Genomic DNA, 21,396 nt, shown 5'->3' on the forward strand with positions numbered 1-21,396 from the left:
CTTTGACACCTTCAATCCCATTCCCATGTTTGCGAGTAGAAAAAAAAAAGCTTGCGTGAAAATTTGTATGCATTTTGTTTCTTTCTCTCAATACACGTATTGACCTAAAACTCATGCCAATCCCAACCAGAGTAGACCCACTGAATCAACTTGCATAAATGCTGATTTACCAAAGTTGATTCTGTGGGTCTACCTTACATGGGACCCACAAGGGACCAACAGTTAGATTTATTGTTAGATTACCCATCTTCATTGATACTGATGATGAAAGCTGATATTTTGAAAAAAGAAATGCTATGCTTTCCAAGTGCTAGTCAATCATCTATTAGATCAGACCTGGAAACAAAGAAAATAATATTTTCCTCTCTCATTAAATCAACTGAATGAATATGATCATTTTATACATCTAAAAAAATTGACTGTTTCAGATCCCTAGATTGTTCTGTAATTGTACTAGAGAGACATTAATACACACCTTACAAGTCCCAGCAAAGATCTAATTAATTACCAGGTAGTATTACAGTGTCTGTGAACATTATAATACACAATGGTTACTTGGTTGTGGATTTTGTGTGCCATCTGTCTCCCCACCCCATCACACCCCAGTTAGAAATGAAGATGGAGGAGAGGAGCATCTTCAGCTTCCTTCCAGATACAAGGTGCCCTGTCCAAACCCACAAGCTGGAACCCAGTCTAATTTTGTTACTATGGGAAGATCTCTTTTCCCATGAGGTAAAAATAGTCAAGTTTCAGCAGGGGCTCTATTGCGGCCAGGTAACTGCACAGACTGCGAGGAAGGATGGAAAGCAGATGTTCAGCCTGAAGAAATTTTCTCTCAGAGGGAAGAGCGGTATCCCAAGTTGACGTTTTATGAGGCCAGGTAACACTTTATTGATTCCCTGGGTCACCTGACACAGTACTGGGTTACTCGGCTTGCTATGCTTCTTCACTGGTGCATCTGAGTGACAGTTCTGCAACCCTTTAGGCAAAGCTACTGCCTCAGAAGTACAGAAGGCAAAGCAATGGACATGAGAACTCTCAGTTCAAGATTCCCATTGTTGCCTTACACACCACCTTTCACACTACCTGCTGATGTCATACACATCACTGTAAAACATTATTTATAGAGCTCCACATGCCTTCATTTAGCTTTGGGGCTTCTCTTCAGCCTGAACAACATGTTTCTGGGTGAAAAGACTCATAGGTATGTTCACCCATCTGCATCTATGCCATTCAATTTCTTCTCTTCATTCTGTTTTTTTTTTTAATTCATCCTGGAAAAAAAATCATCACATTATGTTCCTAACTTTCCTCTCCCTGAAAGAGTACTCCTTTTCTTCTTCTTTTTCTTCTTTTTCTTCTGAGGAACTGACTTTCCAGAGATTCATCTGCAGAGTCTGATTAAACTTTACTCATGTAGAAATTCACTTAGTACAAATTTACTCAAATGCAAAAAAGAAGAATTCTCCAGTTGTGAAACAAAATTGAATGGGATGATGTCAAGCTCAGCAGGGGCAGATTTCATGAAGTCATGTTCTGTGAACCATGGAGGGTGGATGTCAGCCCAAATTGGCAAATAGTGAATATTTTGCCCAGAACAGTCAAGGGTCAAATCAAGGGCAATTAATTAACACAATAAGGGGTCAGGAACAAATACTTAGTCAGGAACAAGTAGGATTGAAAAATCTAAGGCTTCAATAGATGATCAAGAGCTCTAAAGAAAAACTTTGGTGAACAGCAGGTGGAGTCATAATTTAAAGGACCAATTAGGAACCATAGTAAGGTTTCTGTCAACTCACCATAGTGGCTGCATGTTGCTCAGTCTACATAGCAAGCTCTGAATCCAGGGTTTTACAATGGCACATAGTCGTGTGCTGGACCAGGGATCAATTAAACTGGATCTTCAGTAGAACTGGCCATTTTCACATCACTGAGAAAATACTTTAGCCTCCAAAGAGTATGCAATACCTTGCATAAAACTGCATACTCTAATTTAGATGTATGAATGCCAAAACTAGAAAGGATTTCTATAATATAAACTAAATTAACAATGCATCTTTCCCAAGTCAGAGACTTGTGTACTGGCTGTGTCTGCTGTCCAAGGTGCTAATTGTGGATGGACAAGTTCTTTGCTCTCTTTCCTTATGTCTCCTTATTGTGGCATGATGGTAGCTGTGCCATATATTTTGTGTAAGCACAGAAAACAGATTCTACAAGCAAAATCAAAAGATGGGGTGCCCCAAACAAAAAATCATAACAATGAAACTGGATTTCAGACGAGCACCACATTTGGCATGGATGTAGCAGAAAGACTGACCATGATCTCTGCCAAATTTGGGGATGTTTGGGCAAAGAGGTTTAGAGTGGTGTTTTTTAAAAAAGTAACACTGTTTTACTCCTGTGCAGAACCAAGTGACCAATTCATCAGCTAACAGAAAAGAGATGAAAAGGATAGATAAGACAACATTTGCATGCCTGGGGAGAAAAACTTCCCTTTTAACCTCTTCTACTTCATCCACAGGAATTGAAGCAATCATAGCTCTAATTCAGATCCTTTAATTACTGCTTTTTAACCTCTAGAACTCCTGAAATCACTGCCTTTTAAAATAACTTCTGAGAATTCTGAAGGAACTATTTGCATAGCATAGCATTCTGGCCAATCAGAATGTGTTTCCAGGCAGCAGGTGTCTGTCACTTTTAACCCTGCCATTGCCTTCAGTGTGAAATAAAGCATTTAACTCCTTCCTGGCCACACATTCTTAGTTTCTGCTTGTGGAAATATTATAAAAGTTATTTTTAAAAATAGATAATAATATACAGCAGCTCACTTGTTTAAGATGTGAAATTACTGTTTTTTCCCTTTGTGGCTTTGAATGATCTCAAAGCATGTTTTACCCAGTTTACTCATTAGTAGGTTTACCCAGTTTACGCACAGGTTTATGGATTCACTTGATTTCATATGATTTTTAGATGTAATAATCTCCAAACCAATGTCAGATCATAGATCTTATTTGCACCCACAGACTACACAGCAGAAGTCAAAGGCAGCACTGCAATCCCTGTCCCACCTCCTCATCTGAGTGGGCAGCAGCTGGAGGAGGTGGAGAAGGGATGCCCATGCTCCTGCTGTGACTGGATGATCGCACAAAGAATAAGAGAAAAGCAGCACACACCGGCTGATGAGTGGGGAAGCTGGCAGAGGTGGGGGAAATGAATGTGCAACACCTGTGGTGCCATGCTGACAAAACACAAACCTCCATACTGAGGTTCTTCCCCATCTCCGGTATGTATGTTTCTCCACTGTATGTGTTGTACCTACTTACACCTTTGCTTCACCATTTCATTAAGGTGTTGAATAGGAGTTCCCCAGCACCTCACAAAGTGACACCACACAAGGGAAAATTCCAGAAACTGACTCCTTCTTTCATCAGTTAACCACTTCTCACCCAAACACAAATCTATTGTCAGGACTGTTTTTTGACAAGTGTGAATGGTAGTGAGCAGAAAAGGGTATCCTGTAGAACATCTTGACTGCTGCCACTGGTGTTGTCAACATTCAGGCTGCCATTTGCTGTACAAAGCTTGGCATCCTTTTTCCTGCTGGCAAAGTGGGCACAATATTTTGCAGCCATATTGAGCCATTTCCTGGCTTTTTGAACCATGGGTACAGAAGTGCAATATCCCACATTCATAAACCAGAGGTTTTTTGAAGAATAGAATTTTCAATTGCCACTTGGATTTGACAGCCAGTTAAACAGAACACCCTCCAGAAAGAGAATTGTCCTCTAGCAATCCTTCAAATGGGTGATTATGCTCTGAAAAGAGGATATGCAGCTGTCTAAATGCTCAGGAAGCTGGAACAAAATCCTGGCTAATATGTTTGAAGCTCAGAACTGAGGTTGTTAGTCTCGTAGAAAAAGCACAGCTCTGAGACTCCCACCCAGGACACCTTTCAGAGCAGATTATGTTACAGTCGGATATGAAACTGATTGCATGGTCCACTTTTTGTCTTTAACTGGTTTCATTCAATTTCTCAGAGAGAAAAGAAATACCTTTAAAAAAAGAATTTTGAAGCAGATTATTTCAGAAGACCCTGAGGAAGGTATTGAATCATAAAGAAGAGCAGCTATTCTTCATTTTGTTTTGGTGGGTCTCTCTCTGCTCTTACCACTGTGCTCCAGGATTCGGCCAGATAACAAATGTTGCAGAGAATGCCAAACAATGACCAGGCTGCCAATACAGTTGCTATTGTCATCAGTGCAAAGCAAGACAAAGGACAAGAAAACAAAAAAAAATATGGCTATGAAAAAGAATAGCTGCTCTACAAGCATTATTAATAGTGAGTCCCACTGAAAACTGAAAATTTCTCCTCTGCTGAAAATTGATGAAATGATCCTTTAAATTTCTCTGCCCACAAACAGGATTCCTCCCAACATTTTTAGGTGGCTGGGACTAACCGTTTAAGCTAACATGGGATGTTGTTGGGCTTATATAGATACCAAAGTTCTGCTAACACTGAGTAAGACCATTCTGTCAGGATTTTGTTCTTTTGGTGAACAGGGAGTTAAATTTTTAATATTGTAATGAATTGCAGAGTCATGAATGTAGAGTAAAGGCCAATGTAATGACTAACAGCATGCAGATGTAACAAGATGATGTAATGCTTGATTGTTAAGCAAGACCAGCTGTAATGGTGAACTGTGATTGGTTGTTCTGTGTATAAATGTAACAGAGACAAAACAGACCTTACCACTCAGCAGTAAGTCTGGTGGTCATTTACTTCTATGTTGTTGCTCTGAATGTTATTATGCTAAATGTATCTTGTCTTGTATATATGTGTAGCCATAACCAATATAATATATTATAATCACTAAGCATCCTCTCATGTTGTTTTCTCCCCACGTCTAAGTCTCTTATTTTGCTGAAGTTAAGTGGGAAGAATGGAAGCAGTCTGATAGGAGGCTCTGTATAACTAGTGTCCTTAAGTTTCAAGGCTTGTCTTTTAAACAGAGTGCTCTTACCAAGCTTCACGTTCAACCATACTCTAAGAAGTTTTTTTGAGGTCAGAGCCTCATTAAGTCTCTGGAGTTTTGGCTCCACGCCAACACATTCTCCAACTACAAAGCACAAAAATAGTAATTTCATCGCATAAATGAGTGAACTTTTGAATATTTGTTCTCTATTCTTTTAAATATGCCTTTTAAAATAGTTGCAAAACCAGACAGAATCGCTTTGCAAGTATGAATGCCTGTTAGTGCAGGAAGGAGTTAAACATTAATTTGGCTCCTGGTTCACAGGTTCAAAGTGCAGATTGCCCCAGACCTTGATTTGATTTTGACTTTGAAGACTTGTATCTGGAGCCTGGTTTCAGATATCCCAAGAGTATGTTTACGGGGGGGGGGGGACTCAGGTTCGGGAGGAACAGAACTGCTGTGTGTTTTTGTAAATTTATTAGTTTCATTCCTAAAGTCTCACCTTAATGGAAGTATTTTGAATATGCCTTACAAATTGTATGCTAATTCCCCAGAGATACATAACAAAATGTATCCAGTCCTTTCTGGAGGACTGTCACTCTATTACTTTCTTTAAAGCACCCCCCCCGGATTTTTTGGCACCTCCCATAACAGCTGGGAATTTTTTAAAACCTGTAATTCTCCCTTGCCTTTATGATACAGTATATCATCTACATGGCAAGTCTGTACAATGCATGCTCAATTTATAACAAAGTTATGGGTTTTCTCATTTAGAAGACCTAGAAGGTCAATATTTCAGATGCTCGAGCCTGGATTCTTTCTAAATTAAAAATATTCGTTATGGGGACTGTTAGAGATCATTGTATGTTCTGAACAATTATCTTCAATGAGATGAATTAAGTACAGAGTCAAAAACATGGAGTGAACTTGTAATAACTTTATAAGAGGTTTATTATCTACAGACGTTAGTATTTCAGTAGTTAACGTCAAAATGTAGCATTTGAGTGAAAAATAAAGAAGGCATTTATCTTACATATTCCAGGTAAGTTTCTTTACCATTAAAGAATGTTTCTAAACTGGGTAAACCACCTCCTAAAGCTAGATGGCATGGATGCAAGTGTGGATGCAGAGAGAGCAATCAGATAGCATGTGCTCAGGCAATCTCCAACTTGGCCTTCTTCAAGAGAGAGGAGGGGAAGGAAGTGACCAATGCACAATAGTGCCCCAATAGCAGGGTAGAAGTGAGTGATTGGCAGAATCACTCACTACATACTGGGACACAATTGATCTCCATACTCCAACAGGGAGAACCTTTCTTTTTCAAGACAAGCAAGACTGGGCTTTTCAATTTATAAGAGCTATTTTAAATCTGAGGGCATTTAGGGTCATTCATTTTTGCAGGGAGGGCATTTTTCTTTTATAAAATCGTAGCTCAGAAACCATGTATTTAAATGTTCTCAAGTGTGACATACTGTCTGCTACAACTCTGCCAAATGTGGTGCTGATCTGAAGTCCAGTTTCAAATTATATTGGGGGGGCTGCTCATATTTTTAGAATTGCCTCATAGAATGTTGATTTGCTGTGCTGCATAACATCATACCTGATCTACTGTGCAGCTATAATTTAATCTGGAATTTTACTGCCTGGATGTAAGAGAGCAATTACTTCAGGAAAACATGGATTACATTTCATCTGCATGCCTAGCCTGGGGTTTGGGGGAAATCTGCTTATTTAACACAAAAATGCTGAAGCCATTAGTATAGGCTCACAAGAGCTGAAATAAACACATGTATTGTATTCTCTGTGTCCCAGTGGACAGTACAATTGGTGTCATATTCTGCCACAGATCCATTAGCAACATAATGACATCTAAGTATTGGTCATGCTAATGGTTTAAATTAGGACATTCGAAAGAGAGTGCAAGAAAGAGACCTGCTGCTATTTATTAAAAGCGCACCCTGTCAGCACAAACCTCCACCAATAAAATAAAATAAAAATCTTCCAGGTTTGTCACAAGGATCAACAGAAAAAAAAATGAGTGGGAAGGCATAATGTCACTCAAATATTTATTCCATAGGATTCTAGATGCTGTCCAAAATGTTTTTAAAGGACATACAAACTGTGCCCACAGGCTTACAGTCTAAAAAAGTAAAAATAAAAGGGGGGAAATGCAGAAATGAGGAACAAAAAGTAAACGGACAGAGGAGCAAATAAAGCAAACCAAACTGCAGAGGCTGAAAATTGAATAAATCAGGGAACCCTGAATCAGTCGGGAAATCCTAAACAGGTTTCATGTGTTGTGGGGTTCTGGTGTTGATTAAAGAGGAGGCAAACTGTTGGAAGAATGCAGAAACCTGCAATTAAAGACTTCAGCTAGTAGGCAGAGCAAAAGGATAAAAATAGGCAATTGGCAAAGAAATTTAGATTTAGGTTGAAGTATGAATACAAAGATGAAAGGCAATAAGGAGTATTGAATGAGCATTTGTAGGCCAAGAGAAGCAATTAGAATCATAGATTAGTGAAGTTGGAAGGGGCCTATAAAGCCATCAAGTCCAACCTGTTGCTTGCTGCAGGAATACAAATCAAAGGATATCTGCCAGGTGATTGTCTATGTTTCTCTTGGATGCCTCCAGTGTTGGAGCACTCACCACCTCTCGAGATAATTGGTACCACTGTCTTACTGCTCTAACAGTTAGGAGGTTTTATCTGACATTCAATCAAAATTTGGCTTTCTGTAACTTGGGCCCATTGCTGTGTGTCCTGCACTCTGGGATGATCAAGAACAGCTCCTGCACCTCCTCCATATGACAACCTTTCAAGTGAAATTATATTCTGATATGGAAAACTGAAACCACTGTAAGAAGAGGAACATGCAAGAAAAATAATCTGGTTAGAAAACTGTCTTGCAACCACCAACAAAAAGAATATTTGTCTGTCTAGTGCATAGTAATCCTCAACTAAGAAACGTACAGTTTTTCTGGGGGGGGGGGGGAAGGGGAGAGGGTCAAAGCATAATCTAAGGCTGGATGTCTATGGATGCACAATCCATCATAATGTGCTGTGAGTGCTGCTACTCCTTCCAAGTACCAGGGTGGCGAGCAAAATTTCCTTGGATATTGTATCTGTAGGCTTCAAACTGGGGAGATGAGGTAAGTATATTTTTATTAATTCTTGGGTGAATGGTACAACTCCTGCCATCTCAAGATCAACCCCTTCCTGTCTTTCTGTTCACTGGGGGGCTGGGTTCTTGTCACTAGCCTCTCAGACAATCTTGTGTCCTTGGGTTCACCAGTTGCCTCCACAGGGGTAGAGCATACAGGAAGTAAGGGTCCCAGAGTTGCCCCCACCAACTTGTGCCTCTCAGAAATGGCCTACACAGTTGAGCCACTGTTACTCTGTGAGATTTACTGCCCCCTTCTGTAGATGTCACTGATACTGTTACAGGCGTTGGCATCTCCAGTGATTCTTATGGACTGGAGCAGTGGTTGACTGTTTGGAGTGTTGCAGTGGCCTCTGATGGCAGCTAAGGCATGGCAACATTTGGCACATTATCCAGTGAAAGCCATAGTCATGACCTCTTCCCTCAGGCAGACAGAACTGCATGAGGACACCCATTCAAAGGTCCTCTATGACAGTGGTTCTTTCTTTCTTTCTCCAAACCTTTATTGGCATAAATACAGCTGGGATTACTAACAATAAACACAACGGGTTATAATTTGGAAGTTAATTTAAGAATCTCAAGCAGAAAAATAGCGACAGCTTCAGTGATACGGGAGGAAGAATCATTCAGAAAAATCTCAGGGGTGTTCGGCAGGGAAGATAACCAGGGTTCTAGTAGTGCCTTACGAATGGAAAAATGAACTGAGCAGAAAAACAATATATGGTCAAGTGTATCCGGAACCAAATGGCAGAACAGGCATAATCGATCCTCTTTAGGAATATTTGCAAATCGACCGGTATGGTTCGCTGAGGGAAAAATGTTAAATCGGGCTAACATAAATGCTCTTCTTAACCTGGGGTTGATAAGTGAGGAAAAATAATTTGGATGATAACCAAGTGAAGGGAAAAGACCAAAAGAAAGCGGGGAACAGGTAGGATTCAGTTTGGCTGCAAGAACCTCAAACTCATGCTGCCAGAGTTTAGATTTAATAAGAGCATGGGCCTGTTGAATTCCTAAATCATTTAGGGATTCTAGATTCAAATCAAGGGATTGAAGTTTAATCTCAATCAACTTCAGCCACTTGGAAAGGAAATTGTCTCTGAGTAGATCGTATAGTAAGGAATTGGGCTTAGAGTTTAAATGTAAACGAAGCCAATATTTAAATGTGGTGGACCAAGCAAGGGTAGAAGGGAGATGGGTACCCAATTCCAAAACTAAAGTTGAAAGACGAATCATGTTGGGGACTCCTAAGATTTTCCTGAAGAAGGCGGCTGCCAAAGTGTCAACATCGTGATCTATGGCCTCAATCCAAATAGGAGCTCCATATAGTAAGTGGGAAAGCAATTTAGTCCGAAAAATAAGCAACGCTGCAGGCACAAATTGATTGCCAGATGAGTAGTGAAATTTTGAGATGGCATTAAGATGGAGGCTAGAGGAAGATAGAACCAATTTTTTGTGGGGACGCCAGCTGAGTTTATGATGCAGAGTGATACCTAGATATTTAAAGGATAAAACCTGCTGAAAGGTTTGTGCTCCGATTGTCCAGGGAGATAGTGATACAGAGTTGGAAAAGTTAATTATTTTAGTCTTGTCAGCATTTATAACCAGGTCGTTAGCTGAACAAAAAGTTTGAAATTTGGATAGGGTACGACGGAGACCAGCTTTTGTTAGAGATAATAGGACTGCGTCGTCCGCGTACAAAAGCACAGAAATTGGGGAACCATTAAGAGAGGGTGCAGCATTAGTAGAAGCAGAAAGAGAGGAAGGCAGGTCCGCTAAAAATAAATTAAAAAGTAGTGGGGCTAAGACACATCCCTGCCGAACACCTTTGTCAACTAATAATTTGTCAGAGAGCTCATAGGAATTTGGCAGCCGAATCTGACATATATTGGAGGAGTGGAGACGCCTAAGCAAAAAAAGCAGTCGGGGTTCAATACCCCAGTTGTTAAGTTTATCCCACAGTAAATTCCTATTAACTGAATCAAAGGCTCCTCGTAGATTGACGAAGGCGGCAAAAAGTCTAACTTTGTGATAAATTGAGTATTTTTCGGCAAGGTGATACAAAAGCAGAACATGATCCAGAGTCGAGGCTTCAGAGCGGAAGCCTATCTGTTCCTTCCCAGGGAGGTTTTTAGAAGAGGCCCAAGCTGATAGTTTTGATAAGAGAAATTTAGAATAAAGTTTGCCTATATGAGACAATAGGCTGATTGGGCGATAGTTACTAGGAAGAGAAGGGTCGCCCTTTTTGAAGATTGGTATCAGAATAGAAGATAGCCAAGAGTCCGGAAATACACCGGAGTGATTTACTATGGTAAATAATTTGGCAAGCAGATGGGACCACCAAAGAGGATTGTTAGACAGAATCTCTGAGATAACATGATCAGGCCCTGGGGATTTGCCAGGTTTAAGGGTGGAAATTAACTCTAGTACCTCATCGGAGGTAACCGGGGGCCAATCTGGGAAGTTTTGAGAGGGATTGATAGAATAATGGGGAGAGCACGAGGAGGAGAAGATTTTTGAAAAATGGGTAACCCAAGAATCAGAGGGTATTGGAGAGTACGGAGAGAGAGCATAAGATAAGTTTGTACGGGAAACAAGGGACCAAAAAACCTTAAAATTCCAAGAAAGAATGGCTTGCAGCAGATTGGTCCATTTGCGTTGGGCGTGTAGATGTTGTTTCATATCCAGAAGGGTGGTACAAGACCTTCTGGCTTCGAAGTAAATTTTAAGAGCATTAGGGGAAGGGTAGGCTCGAATAGAATGAAAAAGGGATCTGACCTGTTTCTTTGCCAGCCAACAATCGGAGTCGAACCAAGAATTAGCTCGATTGTGGGAAGAAGACCGATAAGGCCTACTAAGAGCTTGAACCAAGGAGGCCAAGAGACAGTCGTAAGTGTCTATAGCCTGGGGGGTAGAGTTGGTTGAACCTATAGTATTAATAAGGTCAATAGTCTCTGGCAATTGTGACCATGATAAAAAGTCAGTGTCAGTTTGAGGGGACCATTTAAGGCGTGGTGTGGGGCTGAGAGGGGGGGAGTAATAGGAGGGGGACGGACTGGGAGATTTAAGGATAGTCGAAGAGGCAGGTGGTCACTGTCAGTTCGTGTTTCAACAAAGAAATCAGATATAAATGGAAGGAGAATAGGGGAGGCAAGGGCATAATCGATTACACTGGGGCCCTTGACAGAAAAATGAGTATAACCCCCAGGAATGTCTCTCCCCACAGTTCCATTTAATATAACAACTTGGAGACTGAGACTAAGGTTGGCTAACAAAGCAGCATAAGCATTGATAGAATGGTCTTTAGAGGATCTTGCAAGGTTGAACCAAGGAGGGGTTGATGTTTCAAGATCCCACTTCAAATGGCTAGCCAGTTTGATGTTATTAGGTCCTATTCTGGTATTTAGATCACCCATAAGAAGAACAGAAGCTATGGAGTGAGTCCTTAAATGGAGATTTGCAAGATTCTCAATCTCGGTCCAGTAATTATTCGGGGAAGGAGCAGAAGGTGGTATGTATACATTGAAAAGTAAAATAGTAAATTTGTTACACTGCAATAACAGAATCTGAATATAATTGGAATGGGAAGGGATAGAAGATAGTGTAAACAAGGAAGAGGATTGAAAAAGACAACATAGTCCAGCTGCAGGGCGACCCTTAGGGTTAAGTTTAATAGCGGGTATATGAAACGTAGAGAAACCCGGAATAAACGGAGGTGTTAATGACCAGGTTTCTTGAAGCATAATAATATCATAGCCGGATAGAAAACTGGTTAAATCCTTATCTAAGGCTTTTCTCTGCCACCCAGAAATATTCCAGGAGAGGAATTTAATATGAAAAGGGGAATTAGGGGGCAACTGAGAAGTATCATCCAGTCATGAAGAGGCTGGAAATCTAGGATTAGGGGTGGATGGAATGGGAAAGGGGGGGGAACAAGCAGATTGGAGGCGAGGGGAAGTTATCTGGGGTGGGCTGGGGCTAGATTGTGGTAAGGAAATTAAGGGCATAGTATGACAAATACCTAAGGAGGAAGAACAATTTGAATCCCTACAGGGTTTTGTGCTATTAAATGTAAGTTTGGGATTGACTAAATCAAACTTTAAAGGGGGAGGGTCTTGAGTAAGAGCATCAACCAGGAGAAAAGCGTCGGGTGTTACACTACGTTTGATTAAACAAATTGGGGATAGCGGGATAACGGAAGAGGGCTTGGAAGAGTTGTTAGCTATAAAATTACAATCGGAAATGTCCAGTTGTTTGGGAAGGTCAACATCGGGTTGTGGATCCTGGGAGGTTCCTGAGAATGTCGTGGGTAGATTCATGATGTTATCAGAGGGAAAATTTTGGAGAGGCAATGATTGTATTTTAGGCGAATTAGGAAGTACTCCTGTAGTCTTCTGGAAGGGAGTTGGGATCAGGATGGAGTTCTGCAGGGGGTCCAGGGGCAAATCAAGAGGATTGGTAGAACTCTTGCAACATGAGGTCCGGGCAACTGAAGAAACTTGCAAAGAGGCATGCAAAGGCAATGTAGATATAAGAGGTCTGATTGGAATAACATCTTTAAAAAAACGATGGGGAGTAACTCCCCAAGTGCGTAAAAACTGTGCAGATGCAAACAAAAGTCCCGGGACAAGATGAGAGTCAAACTTCAAAAGTACTCTACTCTCAACATGAGACTTAGATAATAATTCAATGTTGACCAGATCAATCTTCCGAATAGGCATTCTGAGAAGAGCAGCGAGGTGTCTCTTGGCCAATATAATTCTGTTCCAGCATGGGTAGCTTGCAGAATTGCCAGAAGGACGCACTGTGATGACAGCCACGTGTGGATCGTAGACTAATTGAGTGGCTGGCTGCATGGAAGTCCGTTGAGTAGCATTATCTGGCGAAGGATGATGAAAAGCAAATTGATGAGAGTCAAAAGGAATATCTTTCAGGCTTTTAGGAGGATTAACCGATATCTGGGGGTGTGTGTGGCAGAGCTCCCTCACAGCAGCCGTGAGGCAAGTAAGCTGCGTAAAAATGCGAGAAACCGTCTGGTAAGTCAACAGTGAATGATGTTTCAAAAGTTCAAGGGTATCACAGTCCAAGGATTCATCCGCACAGGAATTCTCATTAGGCTTCTGCGTTGGGGGCTTAATTGGAGAAGAGGAATGTTCTGGAAACGCCCCGTCCGAGGAACACTCATTCACAGGCAAGGGTGGTTTATTAGACACTGGGGGCTGAGATGAAAAATAGGACTCCAGCCTCGACTGTTTGAACAAAGGCAGCAATCTTGCAGAATTAGGGCTAGGTGGCGAAAGAAGTCTCTTGGATTTCCCCATGGCAGTAGGCAGTTGGATAAGGGGGCAGGGTAAGAATAACACACACTCTCTTCTCAGAGGAGCAATGGCGTCAGGAGAAGTCCTTTCAGCTGGGAGCTGTATCAACAACGCCGTAGGAGCAGATGCATTGGCAGGCCACCAAACAAAATAACCAGAACAACAAATGACTCCCCAGCTGATAAATAGAATTTGCAGGGAGAGAAAGTAGCAACTCAAGGAGAGAGGAGAAAGCAAAAGGATTACCGGAGCTCCGATTCCAGCTGCAGTCGGCTCGGACTCTCCTGAGCAGTTCCTTGTCCACGCTGTCTAATTACTTCCCCAGACTGGAGTTTTGTAATTCTCTGTTGTTTGCTGTTGTTCGCTGGTATTAAGGCTCTTCTTGGTAAGGACCGAGCTGATGGTATCCACCAGATATCCACAAGGCTACCCGGCCTTATCTGCACTCTTCCTTCACGAAGAAGTACGGTTCTGGCTGCAGGGAGACTATCACTAATTGTGAAAACTATAAGGTTTGTTTATAAAAATAAAGATAAAATAACGCTTGCTCACTGCACCCAGCTGGAAAGTAGGGTAGCAGCTTCAAGTAAATAAAAAACAGTAAAACCCTATAGAGTTAAATAAAATAAAGATAAAATCATCGCCGCTTGGCCAAAAGCGTGCTGCCTGGGCGAGCCGGAACCGGAAGTCATGACAGTGGTTCTTAACCTTGGGTTAGTCAGGTGTTTTTGAACTGCAACTCCCAGAAACCCCAGCCAGCACAGCTAGTGGTGAAGGCTTCTGGGAGTTGCAGTCCAAAAACACCTGAGTAACCCAAGGTTAAGAACCACTGCTCTATGAAGGTGTAATCATACACTTCGTCAGAGAAGAGGACTTACTTGAATTCCTTCACTGTGTCACCCCAAGCCCTTTTTTAAAAATTATTTATTTATTTATATATATATATATATATATATCTATATATATCTATATATATATATATCCTGCCTTTCTTCCTCTGTTTCCCTGGCTTCCATTCCTGGATCCTCTTCTATTGCCTCTGAGTCTCCTTAAACTCTACTGACTTTAACTGGGCTGCCTTGTAAAATCAAGGGACCTCTGCTCGAACTTTAGCTGCTGCAAACAGGCATGGCTCTTTGGAAGGAGCCCGGGAAAGACAGAGACAGAAATAAGCCTCCAAGGTCAGGGAGAGTTTGCTGGAAGACAAAAGAGACTCCACCAGCAGCACCAAGGGCAGGCCCTCTATAAGAATGGAATATCATCTGGCTAGCAGGAAAGGAACCGTGGTGAGGGAAGTGGGGAGCATTTGAGACAAGGCAGCTGTCCGAATCAACCTTACATGAACATGAGGGGAATGTTTGTTTTCTTTCTGCTTTTCTTTAATTAAATATCAGAGTTACCTTTGTTTTGAGGCATATGTCCGAACATGACTGCTTGGTAGGGCTCCAAATACTCTTGACCTCCCCAGTAAAGGTCAGATAGATGATACAGGAATTAAGTCATTGGAAGCCAATAGCATGTTTTCCTCAAGCCCTCTTGTCAACCCCTTTAGAAGCTCTGAGCTGAATTGCAAGATTGCACTTGCTAATACCTCTGAAATTAGCATTCTTGGGCAAATTCTGTTCAAGCATTTATTGCACAACTTGGTTCCACCAGAGGATTATCACAAAATGCTCCAGTGTCATGTGACAGGAAGCTATTCCTATTACACCAGGAAAACACAGTCAGCATTACAATATTGCACTTTGCTGCTGACATCCTATAGGAGCAGGAAGCTGGCAGTAAAATGAGGTTAGAAATCTAAAGTATGTAGAATTCTGGCACTTAGATCACTGGTTCTTAACCTTGGGTTACTCAGGAGTTTTGGACTGTAACTCCCAGAAGCCTTCACCACCAACTGTGCTGGCTGGGGTTTCTGGGAGTTGCAGTTCAAAAACATCCGAGTAACAAAGGTTAAGAACCACTGCCTTAGATTACAGATGTGAATTTGTCAGTCCTTCTGTATATTTGAAACAGGCTCTGTCAGTAGAAAAGTAGCAGATCAGGGGCAATATGTCCTCTGAGATGCTGACTGACTCAACTATTTTTTTTTTAATTGTAGGGAAGTATCCCAAAAAAATAATCACAACTAGCAATAGTAAGTGGTACAGTCCAAACTTCCACAATACTTGACTGCTTAACTTTATAGAATGAATCTTTAATTCTACGGACAGAAATTCTCACATATCTTGTCTTTATATAATTATATAATTATTCTTTTTGCTGGCAAAGATGGCAAATAGTTTCCTAGAGTTTTCTACAGAGTTCTCACATTGGCAAGGATAATATTTTGTGGGGCTTGGGAAGTCCACATTAGTTGTAAAATGCCAAATTATACAAAAAATTGCTAAAAAAATTGAGATATTATGCAATCCAGACTTCATGTGAATTGGCTAAAACAGGATTGCTCCTGTAGTTAGAAATTTCAAGCACTTGGTGGGTTCTTGGCATCTTTTGTTATAATCAGTCAGTCATTCTGTGCTTGCTGTGTATGCCTGTGCTTTGCTTCTCAAATGAAAAGGATGCTGGACACATTTTATGGAGATCTTGTGGTGGCACAGAGATTTTCGTCTTGTTCTCAGCTGGAGGCAAACAGTCTCATAGGGCATTAATATTCCACATAAAGGTGTCTCACTGTGTTGAGACAGAGTAATTAAGAGTTTTAGAAAATGTAGAATTTGTCTTCTTTTTTAATATGGAATCCTTCAACACTGTAGAGGTAGTGCTGAGTTTAAAGAATCCTTTGGTGAAAGATCCTATTATATTATCATTCAGTGTTCAGATACTAGTATGACAAAAATGGAGGTCAGTGTATTTTTTCCTCTTCTAATTAACTATTAATTCTAACAACCTGACTTCAGGGATGATCTATGTTACAGTGGTGCCTTGCAAGATGAAAGTAATTTGTTCCGCGAGTAGCGCCGTCTTGCAAAATTTTTGTCTTGCGAAAAGCGGTTTCCCATAGGAATACATTGCAATGCATTCCTATGGGAAACGTCGCAAGACGAATGAATTATTTTTGTCTTGCGAGGAATCAGTCTTGCAAAAAAAATTGTCTTGTGAAGCACGGCCATAGAAGAAGCCATCTTGCGAGTCACCAACATGATTGCAAAACACTTTCGTCTTGCGAGTTTTTCGTCCGGCGAGGCGTTTGTCTTGTGAGGTACCACTGTATTTCCTCTCTAGCAGCAGCTGTTTCATGGACACTCCTTTATCTTGTAAACAGAAAATCACTCCAACCCACGTCAACGTTCACAATGCAGCTTTTTTGCTCCTAAATTTGTGTATAAAACTGAATGACAAATGATGCTACATGAGTTGGCTGGTGTGAATCTAGTTGTTAGTCATGATGGGAAACATTGCTGAAACAATTACTTCAGCAAACCATATGAGAGAGCAAGGCTACCCTTGTCAAACTCAACATCAGCATTCCAGATTCTTTCCATGCAACAACACAGTTACCTATCTACCTATCTACCTATCTACCTATCTACCTATCTACCTACCTTATCTATCTATCTATCTATCTATCTATCTATCTATCTATCTATCTATCTATCTATCTATCTATCTATCTATCTATCTATCTATCTATCTATCTATCTATCTATCTATCTATCTATCTATCTATCTATCTATCTATCTATCTATCTATTTACCACCTTTCTTCCCATAGGGAACTCAAGGTGGCTTACAACAAAGCAACAGATTTAAAAATACTATACAACCATCATGTTTTTGCAAAACAATGAAACTTACATTAACATTAAAAAGTCAAGTTTAAAAGCGATTCAAAAATATTTTAAAACCTTTAACTTAAAAACCAGCATTCCTAAGATAATTTACTGCTTAAAAGCCTGCCTGAAAAAAGAAAGTCTTTGCCTGATTACAACGACCGAGAGGGAGAGGGCCAACTTGGCCTCTACTGGCAGTGCATTCCACTGAGCAGCCACTGAGAAGACCCTCTTTCATGTCTCCACCAACGAGCTTGGGAAGATGATGGAAATGACAGAAGGGTCTCTCCAGAAGATCTTAAAATCTGAGAAGGCTCATATGGGGTCGCATGATCCTTCAAATTACCTTCACTGCATCTAGCACTGGTGCCCTCCCAACCCCAGAATAAAGACATGAGACAACAGTATGGATTAAATATGGGCCACTTTATTAAAATTAAGCCAACTGTATGACTTGCAATGTTTAGAAAAAATAGGGGACCTGCAGTAGTGCAGAAACAGGTGAAAGGCAGGGGCATGCCAATACCCCTATATGCATAAATGGGCGAGTCCCCGGCACCAAGTTCCAGCAGTCACCAGACAGCAGGAACCTGGTCAGCTGCTAATCAATCACCCCCAGACCTCAAGCCATCTTTAATTGATGACCATTGGTCCAGAAGTGGCCCAGCACATCCGCCCACCACAGGCACAGTAATCGCACAATCTGCAGTGCTGGGAGGTTGGATGCGCTGTTGGCCTACCAGATGTTACAGATGGGAAACACCAAGAAAACCTGTTATTTCTGCACTACCCGCCACAGCATAGGGACTAGCCATGCTAAGTCCCATGCCCACCACAGGGCTGCTCGAGCTCTACAAGCATTATGGCTCCTTAAAGACTAACTGCTGATGTGAGCGTTCATGGACAAGTCCACTTCTTCAGGTGTTTTTGTCTTCTTTATTTTTTTGTTTTGTTTTTTGCCTGACATGGAGTTACAGACTAACATGGCAACCTCTTCTAAAAACTTCATCTACTTGGCAGTCACTCATCAACATCCAAGAATGGCATCTCTAAAGAATGCCAGTTGGCAACTTGACCACCTGGATTCCATTTCAGTAAATGTATGGGCTGGAAACTGAGCACTGACAATAACCTTGCCGTAGTCACATCACCAGAATAAAATGACATTTAGCAGAAGTAAAAGATGGATGGATGCGTCCTTCTGTTTCCAGTCTGTATCAGTGTGGCATACATTCAATTATAAATCTATTTTATTTTGTTTTTCTAATGCATTCTAAAACAAATGTCTAAATTGTGTATACACCTCATAAAATATGCATCTTTGTCAACATTTTGCTATAAACTGTGATTTTTATGTATGTATTTCAAGATGAGAACTGCATTGAAAATTCAGGTGAGTGAAATCTGTAGAGTAACTCTAATCCTCATATTAATCCAGAAAATGAAAATTAGGTCTTTTTTTTCTTCAAATGTGAATAGAAGTGAAATTCTCCAGCATCTTCACGAAATAAGAACGTGTAGTTGTAAACATCATGAGTGGGTAAATAGTAATAACGCAACTGAAACTCTTTTCAGATCAAATCCTAATCAATGTTGACTAGCCCATTGTATGCCACCTCATCTGTGTTTATCTAGCTTGTCCAATGTGATTTATTGGATGTAATTTTGCTTCAGGTACATTTTAAATTTCAGTGTACAGTTTCTTGATGTGATCATTCACCCAAGATGAGGTTTAGCAGTGATAATGAGTAATCATTCACATGGACAACCTGAGGTAACTGGATTATTCATGCTGCCTTTTTATTAGAATGTTTTTAAAAAATCCAAACAGGTGTGACAGATTTTCCATCACTTGGAACAATTGAGATTTCATGATTGTTAGAAAAATAGATATTTGAAGAATAATGTAATGATGCATGAAAGAATATAAGCGCAAAAATCTGCCTTATACTGTGCTACCGTACCTTGCAAAATCTGGTATTGACTGAAATCTAGTATTAAGTTGTAACTACAGCAAATCCATTGAATCAATGGACTCACAGAAGAGTTGATTCACCAGATGACTACTGATTTTATGGGCCAGCTCTAGCTGCAACATAGTGTTGGATTTCAGCTATTGTCTGCTATGAATGGACACAGTATTCTTGGGTCTCAGATACAAGTTTCCACCTGATACTTTCTGCCCCATGAATTTTTCTCTGATCAAGAGGGCTGGACAATTCAAACCACTGTATATTAGGAGAAGCACTAGCTAAAAATGTTAAGATGTAAAAAGAAAGAAAAAATAGAACACCATTTGATGTTTGCTTATTGAATGTATTGCCAGCCCACATTTCGGTTGGTAATGAAATTCCTCAGAGAGTAGCAACAATAGAAAAATAGTTTAACAAGAAATAATTTAAAATCAGCACACTGAAGCAGCTCATTTTGCTTGCAGTCTTCAAAAGAGTCATAAAAGCACTTTAAAACAGCAGAGAAAAATCACTGGATGTTGTCAGAAATTACAATCTCGGCAGCAATGTGAGCCCAGTGGCCCACAATGTGAAAGAGACAGAATGGGAGTAGAGGGTGGCGGATGCAGCTCTCTAATGAGGGAGCGCTTGGCCAGGCCAGGACTTTTCTATAGCTATTCATGTTTTTGCTACTATCTGGAATGATTCCATAGATAGTGCCGATGATACTTTCATCTCCCACCAAAGCATTTATGGAGTGATTATATGCTTCCCCCTCCCCACCTCATATTTTCTCTGTGGCCACTCTGTGATCACTAATTGGCACCATTAAATGAAGATGAGACACTTTTTGATCATGGTACTATAACTGGGGTGTATACCTGATTCTGAGATTAAAAACCAATGGATAGAGAGATGGTAAGGAGCCTACCTCAACTTTCAACTAGCTTTGTTTGTTCCTGTAAAGCTCGCCACCAGCCTGACACTCTTACTGTCACAGCTTTATCTCAGGACTGATGTCCTGCGTTCCAGAAACTGAATAGGAAAAAGGCAGATTTACTTGGATTTTTAAAAATGCAGTGTTAAGATTTGTTTTATTCATGACCAAGCGATACAACATTTCAGATTTTTTTAAAGGACTTTTTTTTTAAAAAAAGGCAGAGAGAAAATCCAGAAGTGAAAAACATACTTTACATAGTTTATCCTTGTAATCCCTATATCAACAGTAAGGTATGTCAGTATTGTTTAAGGCATTTATATCCCACTTTTCTTTGATCATGAAACTAAAGCATGCTGGCAGTCTTCCACCCAGGCACTGACCTGCTTCAATACGGTTGGTTCTTCACTATCAATATTCTAATGTCGTAAATAGGGATGATAATGGTTTGCTTAAAGCCACCTAGTGAAATCACGCCAGAGCCAAAATGCGAAACTGGTACTCATACCAAGAGCTTGAAATAATGTTTTACAATTGTAAACTACAGTTATAGTTCAAAGACCCAGGTAAGTAATTTGCCTTATTGTACTTTCATTTTAAAGTGAGTTATTTCTTTCCCATCACTCAAAAAGAACTGTATGATTTTAAGGGTCCTTTCAAATGAAGAGTTTATTCTTCAAAATGTACACAGCTCTGTACTGATTTTCTCCTCTCTTAGTATAGTAACTTTCTCTGTGATTTTCCAAGCTTTCTCACTCTTCCTGAAAGTGGTTTATTCTTAGCTTCATTTTGTTCTAAGAGGGTGGAGTTTAAGGCTAAGGGACTTTCAAATGACATTCATGTCCACCCTCAGAGCCTTCCCATTGCATGTTTTTCATTAGCACCGAAACAAACAAAAACAGCTACAGGATATAAGCTCTAGAAGCAGATTTCAGATGTTTTTAAAAGGTTTTCTCACAGAAAAGTGAGTTTTAAAGGAAATTCCAGTAAATCCTGCACTCCTCATTACTAAAAGACAAAAAAGAGAGAGGGGAGTAACCTAATTTACTAAGAGCCAGTAGTATTAGTATTAGTATTAGTATTAGTAGTAGTATTAGTAGTATTAGTAGTATTAGTAGTATTAGTAGTATTAGTAGTATTAGTATTAGTATTAGTATTAGTAGTAGTAGTAGTAGTAGTAGTAGTAGTAGTAGTAGTAGTAGTAGTAGTAGTAGTAGTAGTAGTAGTAGTAGTAGTAGTAGTAGTAGTAGTAGTACTTTTGCAGTATTAAAGAGCAGGCCGGG

The 21,396-nt window shown here is 40.3% G+C and overlaps 1 long non-coding RNA gene across 1 annotated transcript; it reads left to right on the top strand.

The window, feature by feature from the left end:
* The first annotated feature begins 3,023 nt into the window (after positions 1-3,023).
* LOC144583585 (uncharacterized) lies at positions 3,024-4,901 on the top strand. Its single transcript, XR_013537464.1, has 2 exons — positions 3,024-3,283; positions 4,038-4,901. It is a non-coding gene; the product is annotated as an uncharacterized LOC144583585 (long non-coding RNA).
* Positions 4,902-21,396: the final 16,495 nt, after the last annotated feature.

This window comes from Pogona vitticeps, chromosome 6, assembly GCF_051106095.1.
Source record: "Pogona vitticeps strain Pit_001003342236 chromosome 6, PviZW2.1, whole genome shotgun sequence".
NCBI classification, from domain to species: domain Eukaryota; kingdom Metazoa; phylum Chordata; class Lepidosauria; order Squamata; family Agamidae; genus Pogona; species Pogona vitticeps.